Source organism: Pinus tabuliformis, chromosome 7 (genome assembly GCF_031772625.1).
Source record: "Pinus tabuliformis cultivar Carrire ecotype Pingquan chromosome 7, CPIR1, whole genome shotgun sequence".
NCBI lineage: Eukaryota > Viridiplantae > Streptophyta > Pinopsida > Pinales > Pinaceae > Pinus > Pinus tabuliformis.
The window spans coordinates 348,451,163-348,468,198 of NC_142293.1; positions in this window are offsets into that span (position 1 = coordinate 348,451,163).

The window sequence follows — 17,036 nt, forward strand, 5'->3', positions numbered from 1 at the left end:
TTTGTTGTTGTTATAGCTCATGATCTATGTGAGCTCAAGCTCATTCTGATTTGTTAAATTCATGTGCTCCTCTAATTGTACCAAAGAAGCCCGCATAAATTGAAACAATTGACTTGAGGACCGATTTTGGAGGTCTTATACCAAAAGAATATTTGCAAGTGGAAGCTTGGGATGCAAGGGTTGACCACTTGGAATAGACTTTTCTAAATGACCTTGCGTTGAAATCTCTATGGTATATTTTTGTTCTTGATGAATAGAATCTCAAAGACACTTGTGAACTTTGGAAGTCGACAACAAAATGATATCGAGCGACTAGGCACAAAGTTGCAACACCTACTTGAAATTATATGATTTTTGGATGAATTTAGATAAGGTATATTGGAATGGATTAAAATAGGATGCAAGGGAACTTAGGGTATCTTGTGGAGGCTTAGCAATTTTTTCATTAATAGAATGGGTAGACGACACATTTGAATCAGTATAGGGAGGGTCATTCTCTTGTGAAGAAGGCACTGCGTGGGGTTGACTTGTAGAAGGAAGAATAAAGGTTGTGGTTCTTCCACTATCAAAGTTAATATAGTAGGCTTAAGAGGCTCAACATCATCAAGTTGGATAAGTTTAGAAAAATCCATCTCGAGAATCTTTGCGGATGCATTGGAAGTAGGGACAATAGATGTCACTTGCACCAAAACTAGTGTTGTTAAAGAAGCCATACGAAGAGTGGGAGGTTGGAAAGTGTTAGATTCTAAAGGAATAACAATAAGAATTTATGTACGTGTAGGGGCAGTAGTGATAGGGGTTGCAACAAAATGAGAGTGGAGCTTCTTGATCAAAGGTTGATAGTGTTTGGGCTTGGAAGTAGGAGAAGGTGGTGAAGCTTAGTGTTTGTGGGATGATGAAGTATTAAACGTTGGTGGATTTCATTATGTTAGGCCACTAAGAACATAGTAGTTGCGTTCAGGTTTTTGAATCTCCTAGACTCTAGGCCAACTGATAACCTCTTTTTGAAAAGCTTCCTACAAGAGATAATATGGAAGAGGACAATTGTGGAACTTATCCTTACATGCATCCTTAGAACAAACTTAATAATGATGATGGTCAATTCCAAACCAGATATGCTAGGCATGTTTATCAAGGAGGGACTAGCGAAATCTCATAATCTGGGTGGATTCAATTAATTTTTTATACCAAGAACCAAAGGCATTTTCATTGAAATAAATTTTGTTGGAATCAAAGGTGTGGGCTAGTTATTTTCTGTTTAAGTGAGCATGGAGGACATGGCCATCAAGAGCATGCCACTTGTAAATGGTGAAAACAATAATACTTACACTGTTATGTACCTAGGGGGGATAATATGGGGTACCAAGGGAGGTACCCAAGGTAATAATGTAATAATGGGATGGGCCATAGTAATAAATAAGGTGGTTAACCCATGTCATGTAAGGGACCACAAGTAGTTAATCATAATGTAATGGGCTCATGGTATTAGTAGATGGTATATGGAAACCATGGTAATGGTACATGGTATTGTATGTATGAGGCCTATATAAAGGCTAGAGACTCCACATGGATGAAGATGAAGAGAAGAATCATTGTATGAACATGCATATGGCTTGTGGAGTGTTCTCCTTCCTTAAGGAGTGAATGTATGGTGTTGCCCTACCATAAGGGTTTTGATCAATAAAGCAACATTTCTATCTATGTCTATCTTATTGTTTCTCGGTATATTTGCATTATCTTGTATTCTCATATGAGATCTATAGTATTTCTGAGTTAGATCTACAACAAGTGGTATCAGAGCTCTTTCTTGGGCAAACCGTGGAGAATTTTTTTTTCATTTTTGCAAGGATTGTTTGGGTGGCGACTTTGCAGATCAGATCTGTACGTTTTGGTGTAAGATCTACAGAATCTAATTGCAGATCTGTATTCCTTGTGCAAAAATAGCCCATTTCAAAAAAAAAAATCAGTTGAATCGGAGCCCGGATGAAGGAGATATCGCTGATCTAAAAATCAGTGGGGTTGCAGACAATTTTCAGGGCAGCGATTTTGCGGCGTAGATCTAGACGTCCTGGAACAAGATCTGCAAAATCTAATTGCAGATCTGGATTCTTTGGGAAAAAATACCCAACTTCAAAAAAAAAATCAGTCGAATCGGAGTCCGGATGAGGGAGATATCGCTGATTTAAAATCAGCTCTTTTTTCAGAAATTTTGGGTGACGGCGGGAAAGTTGCAGCGCAGATCTGGAATTCTAGTGCCTGGATCAAAATTTCTATCACATGGGCAGATGCAGAATGATGGTTCCATTTCTAAAAACAGGGCATAATAAGGATTCTGAGCAATATTGACGAAACTGTGACAATTTCAAATTTTCGCCAAAGTAAGTGAATTTTTTTCAAACCCTCTTCATGGAATATTTTACAGGAAAAGATGATGGTCCTACTATTGAAGAATACATAAAAAAACAGAAGAGGTTATCGAACAACAATTGGAAATGGTGGGTAGTGCAGCAATTTAGAGATGAGGCGGCCACATGGTGGGAATTACTTAACCAAAAGAAGTGTTCCAACCTGCCCGATGAAGAATTTGAAAAATTACTTTTAGACAGATGGTCTCATGCCAGAAAACAAGATAAGGAGAAACATGTGGGGTTATTTCCTACTGGTATATCCTTATTGCAGGTGCATGGATTGATTCAGAAAGAGAAGATCATTGTTTCTATCAATCCTAGTTGTAAACATAATTTTATCAGTGTTAATTTGACAAAAAAATTGCAAGTCCCAGCAAAACAAATTGAACATACACGGGTTGATAATGAGGATGTTCAAGTGTACAAGGATTTGAAGATTTCTATGGATAAATATGTGTTGCATGGTGATTTTTATGCTTCAGAAATGGATAATATGGATGTTGTTTTGGGATATCCTTGGATGGAATACATGGGTACTATCAATATTAATGTGCAGAAGAAATTCCATTACAGGAAAATTACATTACAGGATATTTCCATCCATAAACAGGTAGAGCACATGGAGGCTGAAGCAGAAGATGTCCAAGGGACTGACATATCAGATGATGAGCCTTTGATGATCGACAATCAAACACAAACAGAGGCTGCAGAAGAAAAGGTTACAGGTGATGATACATCAGAGGAGGGCTCAGTGGTTGAAGTCATATTGAAAAAGAAGACACCACAACAGGCACCACAACAGGGTGAAGTCAAGCAAAAGCCATCGTGGGTTAAAACTTCAACATATCATCACCCACATCACCCCGCAAGACAACCATCATGGAAACCAAGTAGTCACATGAGGGATAGAAAGGAGAGACGATCCACCTACTACACATCAACACAGAAGAGCTGCCACGGTCAACTTCCATCTCAAGCGAGCGAGGCACCAGCGAGATCGAGGGTTCACCTTTCTCTTGGATGGCTAGATGCACGTGCATGGTATCAGTGGACTACTCTTTTGAGTAGATCTTATTATGTATGTTCTTCCCATGTTTCGGGGACGAAACATGTTTAGGGGGGTGGAATGTTATGTACCTAGGGGGGATAATATGGGGTACCAAGGGAGGTACCCAAGGTAATAATGTAATAATGGGATGGGCCATAGTAATAAATAAGGTGGTTAACCCATGTCATGTAAGGGACCACAAGTAGTTAATCATAATGTAATGGGCTCATGGTATTAGTAGATGGTATATGGAAACCATGGTAATGGTACATGGTATTGTATGTATGAGGCCTATATAAAGGCTAGAGACTCCACATGGATGAAGATGAAGAGAAGAATCATTGTATGAACATGCATATGGCTTGTGGAGTGTTCTCCTTCCTTAAGGAGTGAATGTATGGTGTTGCCCTACCATAAGGGTTTTGATCAATAAAGCAACATTTCTATCTATGTCTATCTTATTGTTTCTCGGTATATTTGCATTATCTTGTATTCTCATATCAGATCTATAGTATTTCTGGGTTAGATCTACAACATACACCAATTGAGCTCGAAACCCTGAACACAAAATTCATCAATAGAAATGGTGTCAAGGGTACATTCCCCTTTGGTATAATGTCAAGTGATCTTCCCCGTAATAAGATGACAAGCAAAATTAATCTTATTATTATTAATTTGGTCGATAGAAAGTCCTTATCCTCAACACTTCATTTTGTGGTTTCGCACCTTCTACATGCACAAACAATTTCCGTCACAAATGAGAAAAAAGATTTGACTCTTCACTGAGTTCACAAAAGTGGCCAACCAACAAAACCCATCGAACAACAAACTGAAGCAAAATTCTTAATTTTCTTATTTTAATGTTTATTTGGGTCAAAGGTAAAATTGTGAATATTTATTAGCTAGACCCTCTTTGAAAGTTAACATTGCTAATCACAGTATTATTTACAATGCCTACCTTATCTATATAATTTTCCAAACACTCCTTTTCCATTTCATCTAGATTCGCTTCTATCACTAATGATGGGTGGTGAGTCCACTTGAAACATTGAACAGTACAAAATCTATACACAATTAATTTCCATAACAAAGAAGGAACCAGATGTGTTTGTTGTTGTTTATATTAATCATATTTTTGTTTTCTAATACTATGAGAAAGCTTTCTCTTTGTTTTTTAATACTCCAAAAATCATAACTTCATTTTTTAGAACTTTAATCTTCAACTTTTTAGCACCTTATTGAGAATCTTTAGGGTCATGATTCTTGTGATATTCTCTATAAACTCCTACAAATTAGAAAATTAAAATTTCTAATCTTTTCATTTTTCTCTAAATAAATTTGTGTGAAATGAGTGAAGTATATACAATACGCCCATATAAAAAAATTACTTCATTACTTATTATGAACATTCCTTGTATAATTCATATTTATTTTTAATTAATATCAAATATCAACTCTATTCGTGTAAAGAAATATACCACTTAAAAAAAACCAACAAAATCCTAGTCTCTACACATGATTCTATATAATATTATTTAAAATAATTTAAATAAGCTTATTGACATGACCACTCATATCAAAATGAAAACTAAAACATAACCTCGCGACAATAGCTGTTCTTCACATTCATATACATAATTTAGGGAAAAACTTTCAGCATCTTCATTCACATGGTATTTACAAATTATTTAAATTTCATAAAGAATACCATAATGACAGAGAAAACACCAGCTTTCATAACAGATTAGGAAGATTGAAGATAGCCATCACCGCCATGGTTTTTCAGGCCTAATATTTGGGGATTGTTTTCGACAAAGTTGGTTTGCAGTTAGCTTTGAGGGAGTGAGCTTTGACAGTGTTCGGTTTTCAGGCACTCTGTTTGGCGTTTTCTTTTCAGGCGTGAGGCTTGATGGTGTTCGCTTTGTGGGCACCTTGTTTGGTGTTTGTGTTTCAGGAATGAGCTTTAATGGTGTGCGGTTTTCAGACAGCGGCTTCGCTGATGTTCGTTTTTCATACAGAATCTTTGGTGGTGTTGCCCTTTCCAGCAATCCGTTTGATTTTCTCATTTCAATGGCAACATTAGATTTTGGTTTTCCATCTTTACTTTCAAGAACAAGCTTTGGCTTTAACTTTCCATTTTCTAACAAACTATTTGATTTTGACTTTCCATTCTCTGTTATCAGTGGCCTCACTTGCAAAGATTGACGTTCTTTGCATTCATGATCCTCTTTGACAGAATGCAGAGCAGTCTCCAACTCTTCAACTCTTTGCTTTGGCTTTAACTTTCCATTTTCTAACAAACTATCTGATTTTGACTTTCCATTCTCTGTTATCAGTGGCCTCATTTCCAAATATTGACGTTCTTTGCATTCAAGATCCTCTTTGACAGAATGCAGAGCAGTCTCCAACTCTTCAACTCTTTGATGTGGCTTTAACTTTCCATTTTCTAACAAACTATTTGATTTTGACTTTCCATTCTCTAATGTCAGTGACCTCACTTGCAAAGATTGACGTTCTTTGCATTCAAGATCCTCTTTGACAGAATGCAGAGTAGTCTCCAACTCTTCAACTCTTTGCCTTGGCTTTAACTTTCCATTTTCGGACAAACTATTTGATTTTGACTTTCCATTCTCTGTTATCAATGGCCTCACTTGCAAAGATTGACGTTCTTTGCATTCAAGACCCTCTTTGACAGAACGCGGAGCAGTCTGCAACTCTTCAACTCTTTGCTGTGGCTTTAACTTTCCATTTTCTAACAAACTATTTGATTTTGACTTTCCATTCTCTATTATCAGTGGCCCCACTTCCAAAGATTGACGTTCTTTGCATTCTTGATCCTCTTTGACAGAATACAGAACAGTCTCCAACTCTTCAACTCTTTGATTTTGTGTTTCTACCAAACGACTAGTACGGTCTTCTTCCTCCCCTCCATTTTTCTGTCTCAGTATTCCCCTTTCACTAGCAATAACATCAAGCTTTGCTTGCAGCTCTGCAACTTGGCTCTTCAAATTTCCATTTTCGGATATCCAGAAATGTTTGTCTTCAACCAATTCATTCAACATGGATTGCATTTCATTTTTTTCTGCTCTAGATTGAACTAACAGCCTCTCATTTTCCATAGACATTTCTTCAATTTTTTTCTTATGTGAGGCCAATGAAGACAAAAGCTTGTCCTTTTCGGTGTTCCATGTTTGCTCTGCAATTTGATTCCCTTTAGCGACCTCTTCAGTCTCCTGTATCGCTGCTGCAATCTGCGATGAATGCTCATCTTTTTCTAATTTCCAACCATTATGTGATGCCTCTAATTCCGCAGATATCACCTGAATTTCGCAATTCAACTGCGAAACAGTAGATTCTAGAATTCTTTTATCAGAAACCACTGCTCTGCACTCTTCTTCTTTCTCAAGAATTTCCTTTTTGAATATTTCCTCGGCCTCCTGCAATTGTTTAGAAATGGCAGCCCGGTACTCTTCAGATTTCCTTTCACATTGTTCTCTGAATTCCTTCTGATCTTCCTTCAGGCGCTGCCCGATTTTCGCCTGTTCTAAAAGTTCCCCGTGGAGATTATCGATCTTGGACTGAAATTCTCCGATTTGTGATTCCATTTGAGTGAGCTTTTGTAAGAAACAAGCCTTTTCTTGTCGTAAATTCTTGATATCTTTCATAAGTAATTGATTAAGCTCCCGCAACCTGCAGATTTCCTCCTCCTCTTTGCCAATGCCCATTTTATCGTCTGTGTGAGGGGACACATTTTCTAGCGATGTAACTCTGTTCGACCTGTCACCTCCACTTAACCATCTGCCTTTCCCTTCCCCCATCTTGTTGAGAAAGCGAATCGCTTCCTTCGTTGAACTACTGGCTAGACCAATACGAAAGTTACTGTCTTCGGACCACGATGATTTTAACTGTAGTTTGTGATAATTTATTCGCTCAATTAATAAGTATTCATTTAGACAAACAGGGAGATGCGCCGACTTTTGAAGAATCAACTAAATATAAACCAGCATACATCATTGTATAATTGTATGATTACCGTCTTGTTTATTGTCTTCCTTGTATAACGTTTGATATTAGTAAATCAAATTGCTTCTTATTTACCAAAAATTACTTTATCATGATGAAATGCTGAAATCACAATTTGCATGTCTTAGAAAAAACTAGACTATAACTTTTATTTAATAATATGCAAAATTTGCGTAAATTAATGAAACTATGTTCTTATCTAACAATTTGAACTAGCTCATAACCTCAATAAATATTAGGGATCCGAGCAAGCCATATAAATAGTTGGAAGAGCCTTAAATAACTATAAGAATCAAATCCCCACTTTTTACAAAGTCATTTAGTTATTTCCCTCCAATTCATATGCAACTAAGATTCCGGGATTATGCTTGCTTTCAATTTCTAGATATGATAAAAAATGTAATCGATATTTTGAGATTCAAACTCCCATGCAATTAGGGGTTGTTTTTTTGCCGAATAGAATGCTCAATCACCCTCATGAGTTGAGGTGACATTATCCCATGATTATCATGTGGTTTTTTTCCTTTATTTTCCATATTAGAATGCATTGCAACTCTAAAGGTGGAATAGTCACATAAGGATAGAGTTTTTTCATGGTGTGAGACATATAGAACATGATTCGTAAATTAAACTCCATAACAACCTTACGTTTCCAATCAATGTTAGTGCATACTGATGGGCCTCCCAAATAGGTACAATTCAAGGTCCATCTAACCATCCTTTGACACATTTTAACCTCTCTTTTTTGCATTTGATAATATATTTTTCAAGTTATAATGTGTTCTTAGGAAGGTTAGGGAATATTTGCTATATCTTATGGCCTAATGCATTAAATGTATAAGACAAAGAGGATTTATTATGTATAACACGTTGGAGACCAGCAAGACAAGATATAGGAGCCTTGTTCCCTGCATCATCCTATCAACAAATCGGCTAGCTCATGAGTAGTTGCTACCCCTCAGTGGTTGTTAGTACACCAGAGACCAGATCCACTTTTGTAGGAGTTTTGGAGGGAAGCAATCCTCCATTCAAGGAGGTTGCCCCTCACTCACTTTTTTATAAATAAGAGAGCCTAACAACTCAGTAGGGATTCAAATTCCAGAGACATGATAGTGACTACTAGAGAACGAGACTTGTGCTTGTTATTTCTATTGTCATGTTACATGTTTGAACAATTTGAGATTAATGAAAAGCATCATTTTGTTTCCAATCTGAGTTTGTGTCAAGGGCTCTGAGTCTCCTTGCATTAAGGCCCAATCCAAGTACTCAAGCCCCTTCTTCTGTACATTTCTTTATGTATTACTTTGCATGCCCATAGTCTAGTTGTGGTTTTTCTGCAAATTTGGCTTCTAAGAAAATCATTGTCTCTACAAGTTGATAAGTTAGCTCTCTTGAAAAGCTTGGTTGTGTACCCTCCGTGGATAGGCACCAAAAATATTTTTTCTTTTATGCAATAATTATACTTTTTTCTAAATTCAACTCATACTTTCATTGATATTATATTTTTTTAAGTTTGTATTTTGGTAGTCATTTGATCACTCTATTTTCATTAGCTGAGTGTGTGTTTTGTGTGCAGATGGGACCTTATAGTTCATAGGGTTGGATAGCATCATTTTCTATGCATAAGAATCACCCCCTTCAACACTCCTCCTTCCATTTCTACTTGTTTCTACAAATTCTGTGTCTGCTGAAAATTACCTCACCTAGCTACAAGAGACTGCTAGTTTTGCTTTTCCCTTGCACAAGTTAGTCTACTAAGTAGATAAATGCTTGGTAAGGTCTCTTGCACCCTTCCATAGCTTCTACCACCTTATTCTACCTTTACACTACTCCTAGAACAATAAGATTTCTCTCGGATGCAATCCTGTAGCAAAATAGGGCATCTTGTAGCAATCTTGTAGCAATGCACAAAATTCTTCAGAACGGGCCCAAAATTGCCTCTAAAGCTTTGTATTTGCTTCTCATCACTCCACAATGACCTCTAAGCCTTGAAAATGAACTTGAGAAGACTAGAGACCTCTATATAGCTTCCTTTCATCATTTTAATTTCAATCCTACAACTAGGTATATTGTTTTGGTTGTATGTGAAGTAGAATGCAAGTAGTTTGCCTTGATAATTTTTGAGAATTTAATAGTTTTTAAAATAAAATAGAAATTACCTTGTTTGTAGTAGTGTAGATTTGTTTCCTGCAAGATATATAAGAGTTACTTTCATGGCTTTTAATTTCATGCAACTAGCTTAGGGTTACTTTTCCTACTATTTACCTTCTACAATTAGGATATCTTTTCTAGAATTTCCTTTAATGCAAATAGATTAGTGTTTCTTTCATGCAGTAGAACAAGTTATGCTTTAGTCATCTATCTTCTTGCAAAGTTAAGCTAAGTAGTTTTCCTTTTTGTATTTTTCAAAGTGGTCTCATCTCAATTCAATTCATTGCTTCAGAAAAACTTAAGTAGAATCTTGCTTGTCATGCATATATCACTAATGCCTCTTAAGTTTATACGAACTTCGGATTGATAAACTAAAGTTGGTAGCCCTAGAAGTTGCAACATTCTTGTTGTAATACTGGGACTCATCACATACTATTCAAATCAACATAATAAAAATAATATGATAAGGCATGCATTCATCATAGCCATATTGAAATTAATCCAATCACATTATATTAAACATCATATGTCAAATAATATATAAGTTGACAATTCGAATAAGAGTTTCCAATTGTCCTAGGTATTTGAACTTAGTAGCTAGTGATCATAACAAAAATACATATGGAAAGAATAAGCAACACGTGACAAATATGGGGATCATCTATAAGATGGGTTAAAATTTCACATAGTTACTCATTTGTTTTGAAGCAAAGATTTGGTACATTAAATAAAGTAGTCGATATGCTAAGTAATAGATTAATTTTGGTACTAACAATGTTTAGAGAAGTTGTGGGACAAGAGAATATGAAGAATTTGTATCAAAACTAATGAAGATGTCACAACAACATGAGAAATGTGAAAATGACTTAAGGGAGATAGGTCAACACATAAACTATTTTATTCAAGAAGGTTATTGGTTTATAAATAAGAAATTTGTTCCTTCCTAGTGGTTCAATGAGATAAATTAGAAAATCACACAATGGAAGTGTAAGTGGTCACTTTAGTATTGAAAATATCAAATCTTTGTCATAGGAGAGATACTTTTGGCCAAGCATTGCAAAAGACATAAATAAGTGAGTGCAATGTATCTGCATAGAGGCCTTTGTGAGTAGAATATTTTACACAATTATTGGAGGTTACGAGTTCAAATCCTGTCAAGTGAAATGTAGTCAAGTTTTTTAGATGGATGAATGGAGGACCTTAATATAGATTTTGTCCTAGGCTTATCTAAAACATAAAGGGGCATTGATTTCATATTTGTAGTTGTAGATCACTACTAAAAAATGGAAATCTCCGTACCTTCTAAAATGATTGTTGATGAAACTCATATAGTTGCTTTATTCTTTAAGCATATTATGGTGTTATATGGTTTACCCAAAACCATTACTTTAGAATGAGATAATAAATTCATTGGACATTTCTGGAGGAAAATTTGGAAGAAATTGTGATCTACATTACTATTTAGTTCAATGTTCCGTCCTCAAATCAATGATCAAATGTAAGTGTTAATTTGAAGTTCAAGAAATGAATTGAAAATTATGGTAACTAATAACCTTGGGAAATGGGATTTGGTCCTTTCCCACGTAGATTTTTCCTACAATAATTTAGTTAATAGGTCTACAAGTAAAACCCCTTTTCAAGTTATTTATAGAATATCATTGATATGAATCACTACTTTTTTATAGTTAAATGATAATAATTGAAAGAGTGATGAGGTAAAAATTATGTGGAGTATATGAAGGTGCTACATGATGAAGCTAGGTCCAATTAAGCTAGAGATATCAAAATTATAGGGTGGATGTTGATATCCACAAGAGAGACAATCAATGCAAAGAATATGGATTTGTATATTCTTACTTGTGGAATGAAAGGTTTCCAAAATGGATTCATAACAAGATAAAGACCAAGAATATTGTTCCATCTAAAGTTTTAAAGAAATTACATCAATGCTTCTCACTTAGTTTCCAAATAATTTAAATATTTTACCAAATGTTGTTGATTTGTATGTTTCTCATGAGATTCTAGTGTGATTATTGACATTGAGGAAGGTGTTATTAATTTGATTAAATATATATAAGAGAATAAATTTGATTTTATAGAATCAATTTTGAATAAGGTATTTCGCTAGAAAAACTCAAAGCTCTAGATAGGATAATTTTTTGGACAAGTGGAAGGGTAAAGATAAATATGAACCCACGTCAATTCAAGAAAATGAAATAGACCATTTTTGGAAGTCCACAACATAACAATGAGCCTAGACTCACTAAGATTCAGTAGGGGAATTTTATGTAGCATCATCTTGAAGGAAAATTAAAATAACCAAAATTATAAATAACAAACAATTTCCAAGACATGACACTACATCAAACATTGAATGAGCCTCCATGTAAAGCATTACAAAACCTTCAAACTTAGCATTGATAGAAATGTAGATGAAATTTGTGATCATCAAGTAAGAGAAAGTGCTTTACATCAATATCAATAAATGGTTTAAACTACTAATGGTTGTATTGTGGGACAATTAAATTCCCTTCCATTTATATATAGAATAGATTTGGAATCATAAAAATGGTTTTATTTTCCTCCCAATAAGGGAGGTTTATGAAGTTGCAAAGGAGGAATTCATAATTTGAGAAAGGATATGTTGAATGTAAATAAGGCCCCAAATCTTGGCCATTTATAATAATAATAGAATTTACATAAAGTGGTGTGGTTTATGTACTTTGAGCATTTCATTATTGTATTGCATTAAAATGTTGCCTAAGCATTGGTTGTTTCTTGTTTTGTACATTCGCATCAATATTTGATGATTTCAATTTAGTCAATTTCAACCATTTTCCATTGTTTATTTTTGCAATTATCTTGTGCTTCACTATTCTTTGCAGCAACCTCTTCACTCACATTATTATGATATTTATGGATCAATGACACACAATTTCTCAGATCCTCATAAGTTTTCATGCATCTATGTTCTTCCTCTTCATAGTTTGGGATTTTGGATCTTCATTTTAAAGGCTCCATTACTTTTATATGTTATCTTAACTTCAACCATTGGCATCATATTAGCAATTCCATATTTTGGACACCTTACTTTGCTTTGCTTTTGGAGAAATAATATAATCTATAAAGTAAACTTGTTGAAGTCATTTCACTAGCCTAGTGCTACCTTTTGTATAATATGTTATGTTTTGGTCTTGAATATGTTGTTGTATTTTGTGGAGAAAATATGTTTGATGTTTTTTTCACTTATCCTAGAACTAAAAGACAATACTAATTGTATCAAATAGATATTAAAAAATAAATTTGATATGATAAAATCCATTTTAAATAACATATTTTTCCAGAAAACTAAAATCCATAAATATGAGATTTTTTTGGTCAAGAGAGTATAGTTATGAAACTACAAGGTTTCAAAAAATTGAATTCAACCATTTTTAGAAGTCCAAAGCATATCAATAAGACTATGCTCGCTAAAATTCAATGGGGGAACCTAATGCATGGGATTCTTGAACGCAATTTTGAATAACCTAAAATATAAATTAAAAAACAAGTATTAGGACATGATATATCATTAGTTGTTGAATGTACTTGTCTATAAAAGCTTTATAAATTGTCTAATTTAGCATTGATATAAATTTAAACCCAATTTAAGATCATCATGTAAGGGAAAGTGGTTTACATCCATCTCAGCAAATGGTTTGGACTACCAATAGTCAGATTATGGGACAGTTAAAACTCCCTTCCATTTATAGATATATATATTAAGTGGCATTATAAAAGGAGATTTTTTTCTTTGTCTCTCCTTTACACAACTATGTGGTTTATCTATGTCAAATGTTTCATTATTGTATTGTATTAGAATTTTGTCTACACATTGGTGATTTCTTATCATGTGTCTCTATATGCATATATTGTTGCATCAATATTTGAGGATTTAAATTTACTCACTTGCAACCACTTTTCATTATTTACTTTTGCACATGTATTTTGTTTCTCTATTCTTTGTAGTAATCTCTTCACCCCACTAATACAATATTTTTGGGTAAATGGTGCACAACTACTCAAGTTCCTTATAGGTTTTTATAAATCTCTATCTTCCTCTTCACAATTGGATCTTGGATCTTTATTTTAATGACTTTATTAGTTTTATAAGTTGGATCAAACTTCAATAATTGGCATCACACTAGTAATTATATAGTCTAAGAACCTTACTTCGCTTTTCTTTTGGAGAAATAACAAAAGGTATAGAATAAATTTGTCGAAGTTATTTCATGTAGCCTAATATTCTATTTTAGAAAGTGTGTTATGTTTGATATTTAAAGAGGTATATTTATAAGCCATTTTTTCCAACAAAACTTGTTGCATAACAAGTGTTGTATAACATGATAATTTATTACAAAATCATCCAAACAATATTAATCCATTATGATTATGCATGAAACAAACTTTTTGCTATGAAACTTGCACCTTAAAAATGATAAGAAACCAGCAATTACAATCCTCTTTGAGGGGGGAGCCTCCTTTTACAATTAATAGATTGTATGAGACAATATTTTAGGATCCTAAGACTAGGTCTTTAGTGTATTTATAGGAGACAAGGGGTACAACTATAAAAAAAATGGGACCATGATGGGTTCTAGCCTACATAACAATATAACAATAAAAATGAAATCACTCAATATTTAGAGTTTAATAAGGGTTTCTATGGTTAACATGGTCATTATATAAGTTTTAACATTCCCATCCACCTTGAACAAATGTTGTCCTCAACACGACTCACTACTAGTGTTTATGCAAGAATAATTCATCTTCCCATGTCATCTCTTCCACTCGTATAAGGTTCTTCTATTTGATGATGTACACCACAATTTTTGGGTTACTCTTCTACTTAATCCTTATTTCAAGTATTTTTTCTACTTCTAATATGATTTTTCCTTCTTCATTTATCTCTAGTACACTTCCTAGATGCAAATGAATAGCATGGTCATGATCTCGATTAAGTGGAATACCCTTAGACAATAATGTAAATATCCTGGGATATTGTTGACAACTTTATGGAGATTCCTTGAGATAGATGATATTATTGATGTTTGAACATTTAGTGAACATTATTGTGTCATTACACCTTGGTGCCCATTTTTGAGTAATTTTGTTATTCCATTAGAGCCTATCACTTTAGATGGTTTCACTTGGATACCTCTAAGCTCAAAAGGTAAATCTTATGAAGAGATATTGAAAATTAAATGTCATCATTCCAAATGATTGTAACCATTGGACCGCTAATACAACATCAACACCACCCATTTGTATTGCAATCATGGGATTGTCTAACAAATCTCCCCCATATTGAACTTAATACTATGGAACTTCCTTGAACAATTTATTGTGCCTCCATCTATAATCTTTACTTGAAACTAATCTAGTGTTGGATATATGAAACAATGAAGAAGTTTTGATAGTTTGCAACTAATGAATTTATGGCTACTGCCTAAATTAATCAATATTATTAGCTTTTTCTTTTTGATATATTTTTCTAACTTGAGGTTTTGTGGAGTATTGATGCCATACAATGAATGACAAAATATGTTTGAGTAGTCTCTTCTAGCTTTAGATCTTGTGATGGTTCCAATTCTTGGTCTTATTCCTCTTCAAATTCTATGTAGAATAATTTATTCTCACTTCATTTATTCCCCTGGTTTTACTTGTTGTCATAGTTGAAACATAGTCCCTTTTCTTTTCTTTCATCCATTCCTTGAGGAGCCAACCTTGTAAATTTAGGAGAGGAAGAACTATCTTCATTATGGTTGTTAGTGATTGATTTTCTAGTGGACATTTTTACTTTCAACTTTAATTTCCAGACTGAAAGCATGCTCCATCGATTTAGGTTCAAAGGGATGCACCTCATTGTAGGTTTTAACCCCGTATAGAAATTACCTGCATATGAATTCTAAAACATAGAAAATAAACAATGTGAGAGCATAACACATAGAACACATATACATAGAGATTTTCCCCTAGATCCCAAAACTGGGACTACCAGCTTGATTTTTCATTATGTTCCCTTCAACGTTACAATACATATTTATACATGCCGAAGCATCCAATACCATGGACCAAAAACCATCGCGTCCAAAACCATGGACCGAAAACCATCACGTCCAAAACCATGTGCGAAAAATCATGCACAAAACCATAGGTAGGTCCGCCCAACCTAATATAGGGTCCAAAAACAAGATTTTCTGGGGCGCTGCCCCCGAACCACATAGAGTGGGGTTACCTGCACCCCTCAAACCCCCTGTGACCCCCCCGCTACGCAATCGACGCAACGAAGGGGGGGTCTCCACCCCCCTTCTAACCCCCCGATTAATTATGTCAGCTAGTCGTGGAAAGAAAATAACACAACCCAACAATGTTGGATGTTTTCCTTTAAATTTCCCATGAATAGGTATAAAAGATTATCCTCTAAACCATTTTTACTCTAAGGCTGAACTTTTGGAGTTGTTGAATGTGCTTTCTAAGTGGACATTTTTGTTGGAGATTGACCAATTGACTATCATAATGTATTTCTCTTAATATCCCCATAATGTGCTACCAATTGTTTTGTAAAAAAGGTCACAAAGTCATTGTTACCATACTTGTTGGTCTTGTTATAAAAATAGAGATGCAAAATTTACCTTTTTAAGGATGCCACTTGGTTTAAATTAAAGTATTTCTCAATCTAAAATATCCTTGTTACAACACCATTACCACCAAACTCCCTCATATCTATTTTTGGAATATAGTAGTTCCTTGATGCTAAATTGAAGCCCTAATGATGTGGATCTTGGAATGAAAAATCATGATTATGGTTTTCTGATTCAATATTTATTCTCTCCAATTGTGATAGCATGCTCCCCATATGAGATCGATTCTCAACATCATGTTTCTCCTTACGTTCATGATTTCCTTATATCTCCACATCCCTATTAGGGATATATTTTAATATAATGTTTTGTAATTCTTCCCTGGTGTATTTTTGCATTTATTCTTTATTTTCATTCATCTTCTTTTCTCTTTCTCATTTAATATTTTCTTGAGAACCTGATAAATCCACCTTTTTCAACATAATACCATATCTTTTACTAACTTTCTTCTCTAATTGAGATAACCTAAATTCTAAATCTTTACTTTCTTCATGAGTCAAGGATGAGAATTTAGTAGATTTAATTGGTTTAGTAACATTCTTAAGAGGCATGTTAAAAAATAATAATAGAACTCTTCCTTATCACAACTTTCAACCACCAAAAGAATGGGATCTTCTAATCAACATTTAGGTAACTTGTACATTACATATCTTAATTTGGAGAATATATGAATGCATGATGTTTTTCTTGGTATATATTTGAGATTTGAATCCTTATAGATGT